This window comes from Protopterus annectens, chromosome 1.part2 (genome assembly GCF_019279795.1).
Source record: "Protopterus annectens isolate FY-2018-M chromosome 1.part2, PAN1.0, whole genome shotgun sequence".
In the NCBI taxonomy this organism is placed as follows: Eukaryota; Metazoa; Chordata; order Ceratodontiformes; family Protopteridae; genus Protopterus; species Protopterus annectens.
In genome coordinates this window covers 546,820,679-546,837,820 of record NC_056727.1, presented here as the reverse complement: position 1 = coordinate 546,837,820, position 17,142 = coordinate 546,820,679, and the positions used below count along the sequence as shown (strand labels likewise).

Below are 17,142 nucleotides of genomic sequence, written 5' to 3'. Positions count from 1 at the left end.
GACGTCATATCCTCAGTCTTTTCTTGCCCCAGATGTCAGAAGACCCTGAAAAGATAAGGCCAAAACCAAAAACTCCCAAAATACCTGCACCAAAAAATATATGTACAATATATACACAATTAGCAGAATATAACCTCACCTACACAACCACCCCTAAACACAGAGGGAAGGAGGGAGGTAAATTGGACTGCAGCAATGTGGATCCTCGAACATCTACATTTATGGTAGGTACAAAACTGTACTATGTTCTTCATTCCACATTGCTGCAGTCCTAACTATTGGGTAGAATCCCAAAGCAGAGGTAAGGGAGGCTGGCAAATCATAAGGACGCAGGAATTGACAACATGCCTTGCAAAATAGCTGTGGCAAAACCAGCCCTAGACTTAGAGTAGAGAGGAAGGTGATAATGCTTAGAGAAAGTATGCACTGAACTCCAAGTAGCTGCCTCCAAAATATCCTTAGTTGCCACCCCCCTTAGAAATGCTGTGGAAGTGGCAGTAGCCCTAGTGGAATGAGGCCTAATCCCAGCTGGAATCTCCTTGCCATGATGGGAATAACAAAATGTAATGCAACTCCCAATCCACCTAGAAATAGTTTGTTTTGACACAGGCTTGCCCTTTGAACTGAAAGCAAAAGAAACAAACAACTGCTGAGACTGCCTAAAATCCTTAGTCCTGCTCAAATAATAACGCAATAGCCTGTGTACATCTAAAGTGTGCAAAATCTTTTCCCCTTTATTTTGGGGATCTGCATAAAAGGTAGGCAAATGAATAGTTTGGTTTAAAGCCACACTAGAAACCACCTTAGGCATAAAGGAAGGATTAGTACGTAAAGATACCCTATCCTTATGAAAAATCAAAAAAGGCTCCACTGCCATAAGGGCCTGTAACTCAGAAACCCTTCTTGCAGAAGTAATGGCCAACAAAAAAGCAGTCTTCCATGACAAGTATTTCAATTCACCCGTAGCCGAAGCCTCAAAAGGTTGTAGAGTAAGTTTCTCCAACACAAAATTGAGATCCCAAGCAGGAGTAGCAGCTCTACGTGCGGGTCTTATATTCTTTGCCGCTCTAAGAAATTGCTTGAACAAAGGATGTGAAAACAATGGTGGGTCACAATCATAGTGAGCTGAAATTGCTGCAGCATGAATCTTAATGGAAGAGAAAGACAAACCTTTGTCCAATAACTCAGTAAGATATTGAAGAGCCACACTCAAATTAGGCTCAGAAAATCTCCAAATTCTTTGCTGCAGTCCAAAATAAAAATCTCTTCCATTTTTCTGCGTACACTTTCCTTGTACTAGGTCTTCTGGCTTCCATAATCACATTTAAAACTTGTTGAGGAAGTTGAGACCTGCTGTCTTTCAAAACAGAATATGCCAGGCTGTTAGATGAAGAGTTTGAAGCTTGACATTGAGCAGATGACCGTCCCTCTGAGACAATAGGTGTGGAATCAAGGGTAAAGGCCATGGAGGCTTCCTTACCAGACTCCTCAGTAATGGGTACCAGTGCTGCCGAGGCCAATCTGGAGCTATTAAAATCATCCTTGGCTTGTCTTGTCTGACCTTTAGAAGCACCTTTGGAAGAAGAGGCAGAGGTGGAAAGGCATACACATGAAGATTTTTCCAACTGAAAGAAAGAGCATCCACTTTCCAAGCTGTGTGATGAAATCCCTTCGTGCAAAACTTTGGCAGGTGGTGGTTTAGTGGAGAAGCGAACAGATCTATGTCTGGAGTTCCCCATGACACTGTCAATTTTTGAAATACATGAAGATCCAGTTTCCACTCGTGGGGATCCATGATTTGTCTGCTTAATACATCTGCTAAGGAGTTCTGTGCTCCCGGCAGAAACCTTGCCTGAAGAGTTAGTTGCAGACTGAGCGCAGTCTCCCATAAAATCATTGCTTGTCTGCACAATGGGTAAGAATGTGTTCCCCCTTGTTTGTTGATGTACCACATGACAGTTGTGTTGTCTGTTAGAATCAACACCTGCCCTGGAAGAAGTAACTCCTTGAAAGCAATTAATGCAAACTGAACTGCTAACATCTCTTTCATGTTGAAATGTAGATGCTGTAGTCTGGCAGGCCACTTGTCTTGTATCCACTTTCCATTTAGATGAGCTCCCCAAGCAATATCTGAGGCATCTGTCGTTAGAATCTGACTTGCCTCTGGCCGGGTCACAGAGAGTCCCTTGTTTAGGTGACATTCCTGAGCCCACCACAAAAATTCCTTTTGAATGCAAGGTATTATTTGAATGACAGTGTCCAAATCCTGGCAGTGCTGTGTCCACAGATTTTTGAGATACCATTGTAGCTTCCTCATATGCAGTTTGGCATTGGGAAGCACCAGAATACAAGATGCCATGAACCCTAAGGCTTGAAGGACTGTCCTTGCAGTCAGCCCGGACTGAAGAGATAGATGATGGAAGTAACTGGAAAGATTCTTTTGTTTGTCCGGGGTTAAAAAGGCCATCTGGGCTGCTGTATTCAGTCTCACACCCAGAAAGCACATGTCTTGAGAGGGTACTAGACTGGACTTTATTTCGCTGACAGAATACCGTAGGCCTCTTAGCACTGCTGTGACATATTCCAGATGCTGCAGAAGATCTTCTTTTGCTTGAGCCAGAATCAGGCAGTCGTCCAAGTAAGGATAGATTTGGATTCCTTTTAGCCTGAAGTAAGCTATCACTGGAGCCAGAACCTTTGTGAATACTCTGGGCAGTAGATAAGCCAAAGGGCAATGCAGAGAACTGATAATGAGAATTTCCAGCTCGAAAACGCAGATACTTCCTGCAACTTAGTCTTATTGGCACATGAAGGTAAGCTTCCTTGAGATCTAAAGTTACCATCCAGTGATCTTTGCCCAGCAGAGGTAAAAGCTGTTGTAACGCCAACATTTTGAACTTGGGAATGTCCAGATAAGTGTTGAGGATAGATAAATCCAGAATTGGTCTCCACGTGTTCCCCTTCTTTGGTACTAGGAACAGGCGAGAATAAAATCCTAGGCCCCTTTCTGGCACAGGAACTGACTGAATGGCCCCTATTTGGAGCAACAGAGAAATTTGCTTGTGAGCCTCTGTTCTTTGAAGAGGAGGAATGTCCGGCATGCCTTTGAAAGGAGGCAAGGTATGGAAATAAAACCTGTAACCGTGGTGAATAATATCCAGAACCCATCTGTCTTGGGTAATTAAATCCCAATTTTCTTTGAAAAGAGACAGCCTTCCTCCCAAAGGTGCTGCCAGGCGAACGTACTGGCAGCTGAAAAGGCAGGTCATTGGGTCTGCTTACGAAAGGACTGACCCCTGCCTTCACCAGAAGTCTGAGCAGGGGAACTCCTGTCCTAGGCCTAAAAGAACCCTGAGCTCTGCCCCTACCACGCCTAAACCTACCCCTAGACTGGGAATCATAAGCAGGATAAGTCCATCCCTTAGTAGGCCAATTTCTACTAAACTTGGAGGCTGCACCTGCAAAAATCTTTAACAGTTTGCATAGACTTAGCCTTGTCCTCCATTTTCTTCAAAACTGCTTCCACAGGCGAACCAAACAACACATCAGACTGTAAAGGAGCATCCAAAATCCTTGTCTTAACATGCTCAGCTAAATTCTGATCTCTCAGCCAGGCGTGCCCACGAAGAACAGAACCAGTGGCAGCCACCCTGGAGGAGGCCTGCACAGCATCAAAACCACACTGCAAGGAATGTTTACCCACCTGTTCAGACACATGAACTAAATCCTGCAACTCTTTACACTCAATACCTTCAGCCAGAGCATCCACCTTAGATTTCAACTGTGAAAGAAGATAATTCTGATATTTTAACATGTGAAACTGACAATTCAACGCCCTCATGGCTAAAGTGGAAGAAGTATACACTTTCTTTCCCCATCTGTCCAAAGCCCTTGCCTCTTTATCAGGAGGGACAGGATTTTTAACAACTGAGGCCTTCACACCTTTAGGCCCCTGAGAGACAGTTTCTGGGTCTGCCCTAGGACTCTTAAAAAGATACTTATGAGCTTCAGGCACCCTATAATACCTATCCGGTTTAAGTGGGGCAGGAGGCAAAGAATCAGGATTCAGGGAAGCCTCTGCAAACACATCTTCCACCACATTCAAAACAGGAGGTATAGCTAAAGGCCTATGCTGGGGTAAATACAAGAATTCCCTAAGCCTTTTCCTGGAATCAGAGAAATCTTGACCTTCCCATTTAAAATGCTCCCTCATGGAATGCAGAGTCTCTGAAAATGAAAAATCCTCAGGAGGAGAAGCAGAAGGAGTAGAATCATCCACATCAGAATCAGAATAAGGAGGGTACTCCTGCAAGTCTTCAGCCGAAGACTCAAGCCTCCGAGCATTGCTCAAAACTCTCAAACTCAGGTTCCACCCTAGGCCTCTTATCAGGAGGGGCATAGAACCCCTAATCATAGTAATCAAATCCTCTGCCATTTTAAGCATATGTTTCTTAGGCAAAGATCCTGAAGCACTAGGAGAAACCCCCACAGAAGCTAAACTTGGCCTGCCCCTCAAAGAAGCCTTGGAAACTGAAGGGAGGCTCTAACCACCTTAGGAAGAGAGGAAGAACAGCCACCTGAGAAGCCCCTCAGCCTGGCCTACTTCCTGAGAGGATACATCCTGTAACAGTAAAGTCTCTCCCTGAGACTCCAAAGAGACACCTGGCAAAACCTCCGGCTCCACTGAGCCTTCCAAAGAACCGACGTCTGGTACTGTCGGTTCCTCCACCCTAGGCTTTGCTGCTTTATCTTTGCGCTTTTAGCGAAGCGGCCGGAGCATCCGACGGCATTTTATAATTACAACGCTTCCCAAACACTAACCTGGCACAGTCTAACCTTCTCTTAATAGTGCGTTTGTTAAATCTAGCACAAGAACGGCATCCAACAACGTCGTGCTCAGGCCCTAAACAAGGTATACACAAAGTATGGTAATCCCTATGAGGTATCTGTTTCCCACAAGAAATACAGTTATTCACTTTTTCTGACATCCGGTTAAATACTGAGGCAAGAAAAACCAAAATATTCCCCAACGGGGTACTTAGCCAACTTTGATTCGGTCTGAAACTCTGACTTCAGAAACTTTCAGAACGCCAACCTGCACTCGCAAAATTGCTTCTGCATCGGACCATGCGGCAAAAAAGACTGAGGATATGACGTCGGTCATGCGCATTAGTACCCTGACGTACTGACGTCAGTCTAATGCGCCCTGACCGACGTCAGCCATATACTTTGGTATTCGGGCCGACTGGACAGCGGACTACCCAATAGTTAGGACTGCAGCAATGTGGAATGAAGAACATCAGAAACTTCAGAATCCTGATCAGAAGAAGCATAAGCAAACTCAGTCCTAGGTCTCTTAAAGGGCGGGGGGGCTTCCCCTGATTAAAGTAATAAGGTCTTCAACCATTTTTATCAATTGTTTTTTAGGCATAGAGGCCTGACCATGCGGTCTGGGTGTCAGTTTTCTAGGCATGGATCGAGTTTTAGGCCTTGAAGAAGAAGGTGGCGTCAGTTTAATATGCAAGTCAGTAGGCCTGAATACACCCTTAGACGCCGGTGCCTGTACAGCAGCTCCGGACCCATCCAAGGTAGAGACATCCGCAGGTTCCACAGCTGAAGCATCTTGCGGCATACTGGACTCTAAATGGGTCTCAGTAGAGGCCTGTGAATCTGAAGTAGCGGGTATCAGGGGCTGCGAAAGTGCCTCACTGAGTACCGGTGAACTGGTGACTAGCTTAGGAGAAGTGTCGTTGGCAGCTTTGGACCTATGCGGTCTGTCTCTGTCTTTATCTTTGTGTTTTTTCGGAATGTCGGTAGTTGGGTGGCTTACTGAAGCCATATCTGGATAACTGAACGGAGTACCAAAATATTTAGAAGTGTAAATAAACCAACGACGAATAGTTTGTTGTTTAAATAAGGCACAAAACCGACAGCGAGGTATACTGTGGTCAGGGCCTAAGCAAGGAATGCAGTACGAATGAAAATCTTTATGAGGTATTTGCTTTCCACAAGAAATACAATTATTAACTTTTACTGACATCGGTTTAGAGCAAGAAAAAGTTTCCCCAACAGGGTACTTAGCTTAGTTGAAGACTTCGGTTCTGAAACTCTAAAATGAAAATTTCAGGAGTTGGACGACCGGCACTTGCAAACTGCTTCTGGCACCGTATGGCAAGAAAGACTGATGTAATGGCGTTGGCTGCATGCTTTATACCCCTGACTACCTGACATCATGGAAGATGAGATAGCAACCAACACAGGACCCAAGACTTTGTTAATCAGGCCGACTGAGGGCTACTGCAAGCAGATAACCCAAATGCGATGACTGCAACAGTGAAACACGAAGACCATCAATTCTGCATTTGATCCTGATCAACATGAGGTTGTTCTAGGAGTTTTCTATACTTGCAACTATATTTATGCATTTTACATATTTCTTGCCTTTTCATCTGATATTCACCTTATACGATTTCTTTTGATTTCTGGCAAATTCAATTGCTGCCTAATTTTTATCTCCTTCCGGTTTGATTTCCTTCCCACTTGATGCTGATATGCTTCTGCTTGACTAAGGGAAGTCATCTTAGATTTGCTTCATGTTTCAAAACTTTCACTATGTTTGGGTCTTGTGAGGTCAGCAGATATGTATGCAGCCCCACGATTGCAGATCTATACATGTAATCAATTTCAAAGAGGCCCATATCTTCTTTGGCACGGGGAATATATAAATCTTGGTATGCACTGATTTTTATACATCATTTGATGAGCATGCAGCATCCTTCTTGTTTTTCTGTCTAATCTAGCAAACACCTTTTGGGGCCAGTCACTCCAAAACTGTGTTACGACAGGAACAGTAAAGAGGTTTAGAGCCTGAACTTTGTTGCTAGATGTCGACTCTGTTTTCAGGATTAATTTAAGTCTTCTAAAATATTCCTTACTGACTTTTGTTCGCATTTGTTCATGTTTTAATTGTTGACCCTTCATTAATTCCCAAATATTTATACACTCTCTCTTGCTGAAGTTATTTTATATCAAATTCTTGTCCCAAACTGTTGTTTTCCTGGTGATGCAGCTTTCCTGCTTTAAAAGTTGCCTTTGCACATTTAGAAAGACCAAATGACATTCTTATATCATCTGAAAAAGTTTTGATTACTTGTAGTCGTGCTTTCAGTTCCTCATCTGATGAGCTATCAAGTTTTAATTCAACAAGGAGATGATGAGAAGACTTTACACTTTGTTGCTTTCTAGGAGCAAAATTATAGCCATGCCCTAATCTGTTAAGCAGACACCTTAATGGGTTAAGGGAAGCGGTGACAGAGTCACCCTGGAATATCCCCCTTTGGATTTTTATCCCTAGATTAATCATTTGTCCTTTGTCATGGCTTAACTGCAAAGTGGTCTACCACTGTTTCATGGTCACTGTGATGTAGTTCATCAGTGTAGGGTGTATCTTATACATTTTTAAGCACTCTTTTACCTATGAATGTGGGATACTATTAATTTTTTTTTGTAATCTATCCATGCCATACTTAGATTTTTTCCCTTTTTACAGTTTTCCATTATGACTATTTAACAACAAATGATACTTTGTTCCATATGACTTTCTTTTATTACCCTTTTGTTCTATTGCCATGATTGAGTTTTCTTCTAAATGACTATAAACTCTGTCTGCATCAATTCCAGTGTATAGTTTATACGTCGTCGGAAGGCAAGTTATTGAACTATAACTTTTAGGGTAGCTTGTGGGTTCACTCTTTAGTAGCAGCATTGTTTTTCCTGTTAGCCAGGCTGCGGTTTGTTCAGATTGCGCATATAAATAGTTTTTACTTATGGCTAAATCTTCATGCAAAGATGTTAATACTTTTAGCTAGAAGTTAGGTACTGAATCTAGGCCTGGGATTTTCCAATTTGAGGCTTATCTTAACTTTGTTTCAATCTCTCTAGTCATTACTTTATCCCATTTCATATCATTTCATTTGAACTTATTATTTCTTTTACTTCTTCTATCCGTTTAGCATCTTTGTTATGTTCCACAGATCTTCATAAATACTTCTCCAAAATATAGCCATTTCTTTTTTGGTGGTCTTTCAATTCATTTTACCTTGTTTCTCAATTCTCTACAAAACTTTTTTGGGTCATCAATAATTTGCTTATTTTGTACTTTTCCTTTATATTTATCAGTGTAGCTTTTACGTTTTTCTGCCTGTGCTGATGTTTTTAGTTTATTACTTGCAATAGTGCATGATAAATCCTGATCTGTTATAATACTGCACATTGCTTTTATCACGTTTATCTTTGAGTATTTTTGTTGATCTGTTCCCTCTTCTATACTCTTCTAACAGTGACATTTCTTGTCTTAATTGCTTTATAGTTTTCTCTATTTGATACTTCCATGATGGCATTCGATTTCTCCCCATCCTTTCCCTTACCACCCTGTGTTGTTGTGGTAGGATTTTATCTGTTATTAATCTGGCTGCACAGTAATGAACCTATTTACTTCTGTTATATCGCATGAATCACTATGGACAGTCCTAATTACTGTGTTCATTTGTTTTATCAAACTTCTAACTTTTTGGGTTTTATTGACTTTCTTCAGTCTATTTCTTTCATTGATCTTAATGTCTATCCATATCTATTAAATCAAGTAACTCAACTCTTCGATCATTTTCTTCTAAACTGAGGGTACATTCTTTGTTCGCCATTTCCTGAAGGCATTCTACATACAGTTTTCCAGAGCTTCTTCCTGCGCCACATTCTCTTCAGTTTCGCCCTATATCATATGTTGCTCTTTCATAACTCACTGACCTATCACTCCACGGCATTGACTGTGTCAGATTTGCCAAGGTTTCCTATTCTAGCCCTTGCTGTATAGCTGCAACTGAACCTTTGCACTTTTTTCCTACGAGAGGCTCCAAAGTATCTTCATATGCCAACTGATTAAATGCTTCCAGCTCCACTGGTTTCTCCTTAATTTGGGTATCCATTGTTCTATCCTGTAGTGTTGTTATCGGAGTTAAATTTTCTACACCAAATCCTTCACTTTGCAAGTAACCCATAACCTCAGTTTCTGTTTCTTTAACTTCTCCATTCCATTAATAATCGTTTCAACTGGTCTGTTTTCTTATTTTTTATACTGTAAAATGTTCTACATCCAGATGTCTTTGCCTATATTTCTCTTCAAATATCTTTGGTGCTGCTCTTTTTGCATTGATTAGTTTTGCATCTCTCTTTCTTTCCCATGTCCATAATTCTTCTTCAGATGTCTCCTGCTCCTATTGTTTCTCCTTACTTTGGGAACTAGTTGTTCCATCATGCTGTGATATGACCTGTGTTAGACTTTCTACACTGACTCCTTCACTTTACAAATATTCTATAACTTCAGCTTATATTTTTTAACTTCTACTTGACTAATCTTCTGTTCTACATTTTTTCTTTGTGATTTTTTTTATTGTGAAATTTTCTATATCCAGATGCCTTTGCCTATATCTTTGGGGTTGCCTTTTTGGTGTTGATTAATTTGGCTTTCTCCTTTGCATAAATACTGCACCATATCAGATCTCTCTATCTTTCCCATGTCCATATTTCTTTGTTATAACCTTCAAACATCTCTAAATTTTCACACTTCCTCAGTCATAGGTTAGTACTAGGCTAACTGCCCTTGCGAGCCATTGTAAGCCTAGCCAATTATCCCTTGTGAGGCTCAAACCCTGCACCTTGTCTTTGTAAGGCAAACACCTTAAACACGAGGCCACCCTCCCAACCCCACTTCTTTTTCCAAATGGCACAAGGTTTCTTGATCTATTTTTCATGGACCTGTTGTATTAATGAACACAAATTTTTATTTGAATCTTCTGATAGTTTTTATTGTAGAAGTATTTTTCTTTCCTCTACTTTCTCTCAATCTTTTCATACATCTTTTGTCTGGAAATGTATGGGAAGTTACTAGGCTAATGGCCTGAGGGCCCTTACATGCCTAGCCAAATTTACCATTGTTATCACGATCAGCATCTGCTGCCCCTGTCCAAGAGGGACACAGGTGGAACCCCTGGGGTGAATTTACATTTACTCATCCAGTTGTCCAGATTGCATTTGAAGAGGGCCAATGAAGTGCTCTATTTGACGTGAAGTGAGAGTCTTTTCTAAAGGTGTGGTAACCTCGGAGACAAATTTGTCCCTCCAGCAGGTTCTACTGATGTCACATACCAGGTTTAGGTCCTTAGAGCAAGTGACCAGTGTGCTACTTGACTTGTGGATTGCAGCATTTCCAATAAAGCAAGGTCAGAGATCGCCTTATATGCAAGGCAGAAATTGCCTCTCAGTGGTTTGTATGAAATACAATAGAGTGACCATGATTTCGAAGACCTTGAATTTCCCTCTTGGGGAACCTTTGTAGTCTCTCCAATTGCTGCAGGTGTTTTGAAAAGTACATACCAAAAAGGGGGTGTTGTACTCAACTATTGGCCTAATGAGTGAAAAATACAGGGAGGTGATAACTTCTTTTCTCTTGGCGATGCCCTTACTTATGACATGAGCCATACAGAATGCCTTTCTTACTACAGTGGAAACATGATGACCAAAGGCAAAGTTGCTCTCAACCTGCCCAGCCTTGCATATGGAATTAGTGCCCAGATCTCTCACCATTGAGTGCGTACTTAAGAGTACTGCCACTGATGTGGTAATTCGCAGGAACATCGCTCTTACCAAAAGGGATGAGTATACATTTTTTTTGCATTGAGATTGAGGACAAGACTTTGGCACCAGTCATTTGCTTGCATAAGGCCTTCTTGAAGGATGCTGACATAGTCTGGAGATTCAACGACTGCACCCAGTTTGCAGTACTCAGCAAACTTTTGTTAGCTACAGTATCTTGGTTTTAGCTTGTACTTCAGAGAAATAGATTCCGAACATAACAGGTCCCAGGACCGATCTCTGTGGAACGCCACTGGTTACGAGTCTGCTGATGGAGGTGGATTTCCCTATTTTTTTCCCAATAAATATCTTTATTAAATTATCACATATGACATAGGCAATCTTACATTTATATAAATAAAAAACATTGACACCACTTTCACTGCAAACATTATACATCACAGACACCAGTGAAACAACTGTAGTTGCAAACACTATACATCACTTATAATCTATCCGGTCATTGTCAGTTAAGCATTATATGGCTCATTCAAATCCTGCCTCTTAAACCATGTTCCTTCTCTGCATATATTGTTCCAACAATTCTCATTTTTTCCCTATGTAGTCTGTTCCTTCCCTTTTCTAGAGATCCCAATTCTGGTTGTTTTCTTTCTATTATTATATTCACTACTTCTAGTAAAGTTGGTTTAGACTTTGATTTCCATTTTCTAGTAATTCCTTTTTTGGCGGCCACCATAATTAGACTCATCAAGGCTTTACTATGTCTAGGCAATTCCGATTCTGTATCACAGCTCAAAAAATCATCTCCCTAGTCAATCTAATCCATTCACCCAGCATCTCTGACAGAGCGGTTCGCAGGGTATCCCTAAAGTCTGCTCATCACACTCCAAAAAACATGCTAACAGCCACCTCTTTCCTGCCAGTCACAACTCCAACATTTGCTATCCATCTGAGGAAAAATTCTTTGGAGTCTACCTGGGGTATAAAAATACCTATGTAAACACTTTCACGCAAAGATCGTAGATCTTCTAGACTTTGTTGCATTTTTGGGAGAAATACACATATCCCCCATTGTCTCTTTGCGAATTGCTTATCCAATCTATCTTCACACTCCTTTCTCAGCTCCTCTGCTTGATTCTTAAAATCATGTAATATTTTATATGCGCTACTAATTATTATTAAAATTATTCATTTTTTAATGTCAGCTTCTGTTCTAGATTCTATTAAAAACTCTACCAGTGCTGGTCTTTAATTTAGGACACCCCTATTTCTTTCTCTTTGCCTATACTCTGATATCAATCCTTGATAGGGAAGGGAATCTCTAATCTGGAGTCCAAATATATTCTTGGCCTCTTCCCCTTTCTAGTTATTTTGCTCCCAATACCTTGGATTGGTTCCTTTGCCAGTTTTCTCCAATAAATTCCAGCCCCCTCTTTCCTATTACCTGTATCCCCAACCACAGTCATCCCTAACAGCAGTATCTCTTTTCTCCATTCTCATGCTGGTTTAGTTCTTAGAATACTCCCTACTATTTTATAAATACAATACTCTGTATGATTTTTTGTGGTTTTTCTTAAGAGTCTGCATTCACAATTCCAATCTCTCCTTATTTCTTGAGCTTCCCCTTGTATCATCCTCGTTCCTTTCCACTCTGAATTATAGTTTTCTGCTTGTGCTACATATAACAGCCTTAATTGTGTTGCTCTAAAGTAACCCCTTAAATTGGGTAATCCTAGTCCGCCTTGTTCTAGTAGAAGAATCAGTTTTTCCCACTTGACCCTTGCTATCTTCCTTCCCACATAAAATCCTTCATAAAATATGCCTGACCTATGTATAACACTAAAGAGACTAAAAACATGTTAATTGCTTGTACCTTAGTATCCATATCCATACAACAAAGCTCCCAGTTTCTCAAGTTTTGTATTATCTTCTGTTTAGTCTCTTCTCACATATCCTTAGCTGCCACAGCGGTAATTTCTAATTCATACTCCTAAATACTTCATTTTTCCATGTCTCCATAAATATGGATATTGTTGGACCAATTTGTGTGTGGGTACATAATTTACCACTATTGCCTTTGTTTTAGCTTCATTAATTTTGTATCCAGAGAAGATCTGAAACTGTCTTAAAATGTTCCACAACACTGTAATGTCCCTTTCTGGTTTTGTCTTGTATAAAACTATATCACCTGCAAATAGAGAGAGCTTTTCCTGACTACCATACTAATTATATCCTTGAATATCAGAGTCCCTTATTTTCTTTGCCAGTAGTTCCAAATATAATGCAAATAACAAAAGGGAAGGCAGACAACCCTGCCTGGTTCCTCTACTCAAGCAGAAGTTATCAGACAGGACCCCATCCACTTTAGTTTTCACCTCCGATCTCTCATATATACTCCTAATCAGCCTTATAATTGTATTAGGGAACGCAAATGCTTCCATTGTCCTTCTTATGAAGTCCCAGGCTACTGTGTCAAATGCCTTCTCTGCATCAAGAACCCACCAAAAGAGTGGTATTTTCTTGCATTCTGTTTCCCATTGCATCATAGTGTTCTGTTAATACAGTCAAACGTCTGCCTCCTCTCCACAAAACCACACTGATCCATATCAATTTTGGTATCACTTTTGCCATTCCTTTAGCCATTATAGAAAAACACTTTACAATCATGATTTAGTATTGAAATGGGCCTGTGTGAAGCTGGATCCAATGGGTCTTTGCCCTCTTTAGATATTACCGTTACGACCACGGTCTTCCAGGATGCTGGTATTTCTCCTCCTCTTAAAATGCTGTTAAACAAAACCTTCCAGATCTTTACCAGTTTATTCCCTCCTAGCTTCCAAACTTCCACAGGAATACCATCTATTCCTGGGGACTTTCCTGCAGATTGGTCATACACAGCCATTTTTATCTAACTTCTTCCTATCCTGTTAGTAACTGAACCTCATCCACCTTTAATCTTGGCATGTTTAATTCTACCACACACATTTGCATTTCTATCTTTTCTTGATTTCCATATTTCTCTGCTTTATACAAACTTTTATAAAATTTCTGAAATATTTCTAATACTTCTACAGGATCTCGTTATCTTCCTTGTTATAGGCTCCCTAAGCTTGGTGACAACCCTTTCCACTTTCTGTTGCCTGAGGCATTGTGCTACAAGTTTTGTGCTGTAGAATTATCATCAAAAAACAGTTGCCTAACAGCAATCTTTCTAAACTCGTGCATATTATCGAGGTAATCCCTTATTTTCTGTTTAACATTCAGCAGTTGCTCTTTTTCTTGGTTCGAGTGATTCCCTCTATTTTGCACAACATTTAACATTTATCAGTCCCACTAAATAATCCTTACTTCTTAAACATAACTCCCTTTCCTTTATTTCCACCCTAGTTTTAAACTCCACTATAATTTTATCCCACTCCCTAGCTATATTTTCAGAAGAAATTTCTATCTTCTCTAGTAGCTCCTGAATTAATTCCAAAACCCATTCCTTAAATTTCTCTCTTTTCAACAGATAGGTAGCAAAGTGCCAGTGTCTCATTTTTATTTTAGTTACTATTGGTGCAGGATCTGAAATAGTTAATGGGTGCATTTCAAGACATTCACTTAAATGCACATGTTCCAGCGAGATATAAATTCTATCTAGCCTAGCCCAATTTTTGTATTTTGGGAATAATATGTAAACTCACTCTGAACTCTTAGTACTGAATTCACATCTTCTATGCTAAACATTTTCATAACTTTCTTCAAAAATCTTCCTTCCTCTGTTGTATATTCCCTTCTAGCCCCCCAGACACAGCTCTGTTGAAAACAAAATTCCAGTCTCCACCTATAAGCAACATTCCTTGCTGAAAGCTGATTATTTCTCCCAGAATTTTCTTAAGCTCCATTATAGCAGTTTTAGGTGGAATGTAAATGCATGCCAGTCTAATCATGCTCCTCATGCTCCCTTGCCAGGAGCCCCTTAGTACTATACATCTTCCATTATTATCGTTTTTTCCTCTTCTATCACTATTGGAGCTCCTCTTGCAATTAATTTAAGTACTCCTCTTTTCCTTTGTCCCAGATATTCTGCTGAATAACCACCCTGAAAACCTTTCTTTAACAAAGTCATTTCATTTCTTTCCAGGTGCGTCTCCTGTAGCAAAGCTATTTGCACTCTACATTTTGTAATATAGTTAACTACTCTTTCTTTTTTATATCTGCAAGACAATTCAGACTGAAAGACATTAGAGAAAGCATCACTTTCTTGTACAGTTATCATTACCACCTTTTATGTATAACTGCTTTTTTGTTAAATGTTTGTTTCCAACTTTTATGTTGCATGTATAACATCTGTTTCTTGTCATATCCATTTGAGCCTATGCCACATCTTACATAACTTTTTGTTTTTTTTGAAAGCCCTCAAACAGAACCCTCCCCTAAAACTTATTAACTTAATAATAACACACAAAACTTGGTACATCTGCAAATATTGAAGTTTTTGCTTCCTAATCAGAACAAAAGTTCTAAGTTGATAGCCACACAGACAGGCTAGAATTAACCAAAAAAAAAAAAGGTTAACCATGCTAATACACATGGTACAGCCTGTGCTACTTAGTAAGTGCTATTTCATTTTGTTTATCTTTACAGCCAGCTGAGAAAACACTTGAACGCTTTCAGCAAACACTTTATCCAAGCCATTTCTCTTTATCAAAATAGTCTTATAGTGACATGCAAACCAGACATAAAACTGCTAAGAGTACCTTGTTTACCACAAAAAAAAGCCTTATACACATGATGTGCCCTTTCAACTAACAACTGCTGCTGTGGAATACCAGTCCAGTTGCTTATTTATGCTTTCATAAAATTAATGCAGTCTGTTCCTTCCAGCTTCTTTGGTATAGCTGAAAATCTTATATACTCCTGTAGGTTACTGGAAGTTGTGTCTGAAGGTTGCATTGCCTTTTGCTGAACAGCTGCAGAACCCTCCCCAGTCAGTGTTTCTTCCTCATTTTTTGTAGCTAATTTTTTCCAGGTTTTCTGTATTTCTTTATTCCTGGCAACCAGGCAGTGCACTTACTAGCCACTTACTCAAATTTACCCATAAACACAAGCCTACTGGCCTTCTCTGCTGAGTTTCTGTTTTCACACTGGGAGAGCTAGAAATTAGAAGTTATGTACCTACCATAACGTTCCATGTTAGTTGTCTTCTCTCGCCTTCTTTCTTGCTGGATGGGTTCGGAGCCGATCCTCGGCTCCGACTCGGCACTTGCTTTAGCTTGAGAACTCCTTTTACCAGCTCGAGGCAACCCTATATCCCATGATGCAAGGCGGAACTACCTCAGATCTCGTTTGGTAGCTAACCTACCCTGCTAAGGACTAACCTAACATATTTAGGAAACCCAAGTTCATAATAAAGAGTCCTCTAATGTAAAACTCAGGAGGAAACAACCTGATAGGAACTCTTCAAGATCTGTCCAGGCCAGGGGGAAGGAGGGAGGGCAAGAAAGAAGGCGAGAAGACAACTAACATGGAACGTTATGGTAGGTACATAACTTCTAAATGTTAAGTTGTCAATCTCGCCTTCATTCTTGCTGGATGGGACAGCGTCCTAGCACCTGTATCCTGGGTGGCTCAATGGAACAGACTCTTGAGAACTGTGGAACCAAAACTGGCCCTGTCTCTGGAGGCCAAGTCTAACTTGTAATGAGAGACAAAGGTATGAGGAGTGGCCCAAGTAGCTGCTGCACAAATGGTATCAATGGGTAGTCTATCCTGAAAGGCTGCAGAAGTGGATAGACTCCTGGTTGAGTGTGCTTTCAGTTTAGAAGGTAGTTGCTTGCCTCTGAGAGAGTACACATAGGAAATGGTGGAAGACAACCATCTGGATAAGGTCACTTTAGACACTGGGAGACCTATCCTGTTTTCTGCATAGGAGACAAATAATTGGTCCGATTTCCTGAATTGTTTCGTTCTATGCAAATAGTACCTGAGCTGACGATGGACATCCAAAAATGAAGCTTTTGTTCAGCTCTGTCAGAATAGTTTGGGAAAAAGACTGGTAGATCTATGGATTGATTAATATTGGTTTGAGACACAACTTTGGGGAGAAAGGACGGGTTCGTTCTTAAGGATACCCTGTCCTTATGAAAAACCAAGTAAGGGGAACGGATGCAGAGAGCTTGAATCTCGGAAACCCTTCTTGCTGAAGTTACAGCCAGTAAAAATATAGTTTTCCAGGTCAATAATTTCAAAGAACATGAAGCAGACGGTTCGAAGGGAGGTAACATCAAGGATGCCAACATTAAATTTAGATCCCATTGTGGAGGAGGATGCTTTATCGGCGGCTTTAGGAGAAAAACTCCTCTCAGAAAGGCCTTGCATAATCTAGGAGACATAATATTATTATCATGCAAGCCAACATGATACTTGGAAATAGCAGCCAGTTGAACTTTAACTGTAGATGAAGAAGATCCTGACTGAAAAATCTCAGCCAGGAAATCTAAAACAGAATGC

At 40.4% G+C, this 17,142-nt stretch overlaps 1 protein-coding gene across 5 annotated transcripts in view; it reads right to left on the bottom strand.

Moving 5' to 3' along the window:
• Positions 1-17,142, bottom strand: part of MAP4K3 (mitogen-activated protein kinase kinase kinase kinase 3) — a 2,472,041-nt gene that overhangs the window by 2,226,232 nt on the left and 228,667 nt on the right. The window lies entirely within an intron of this gene.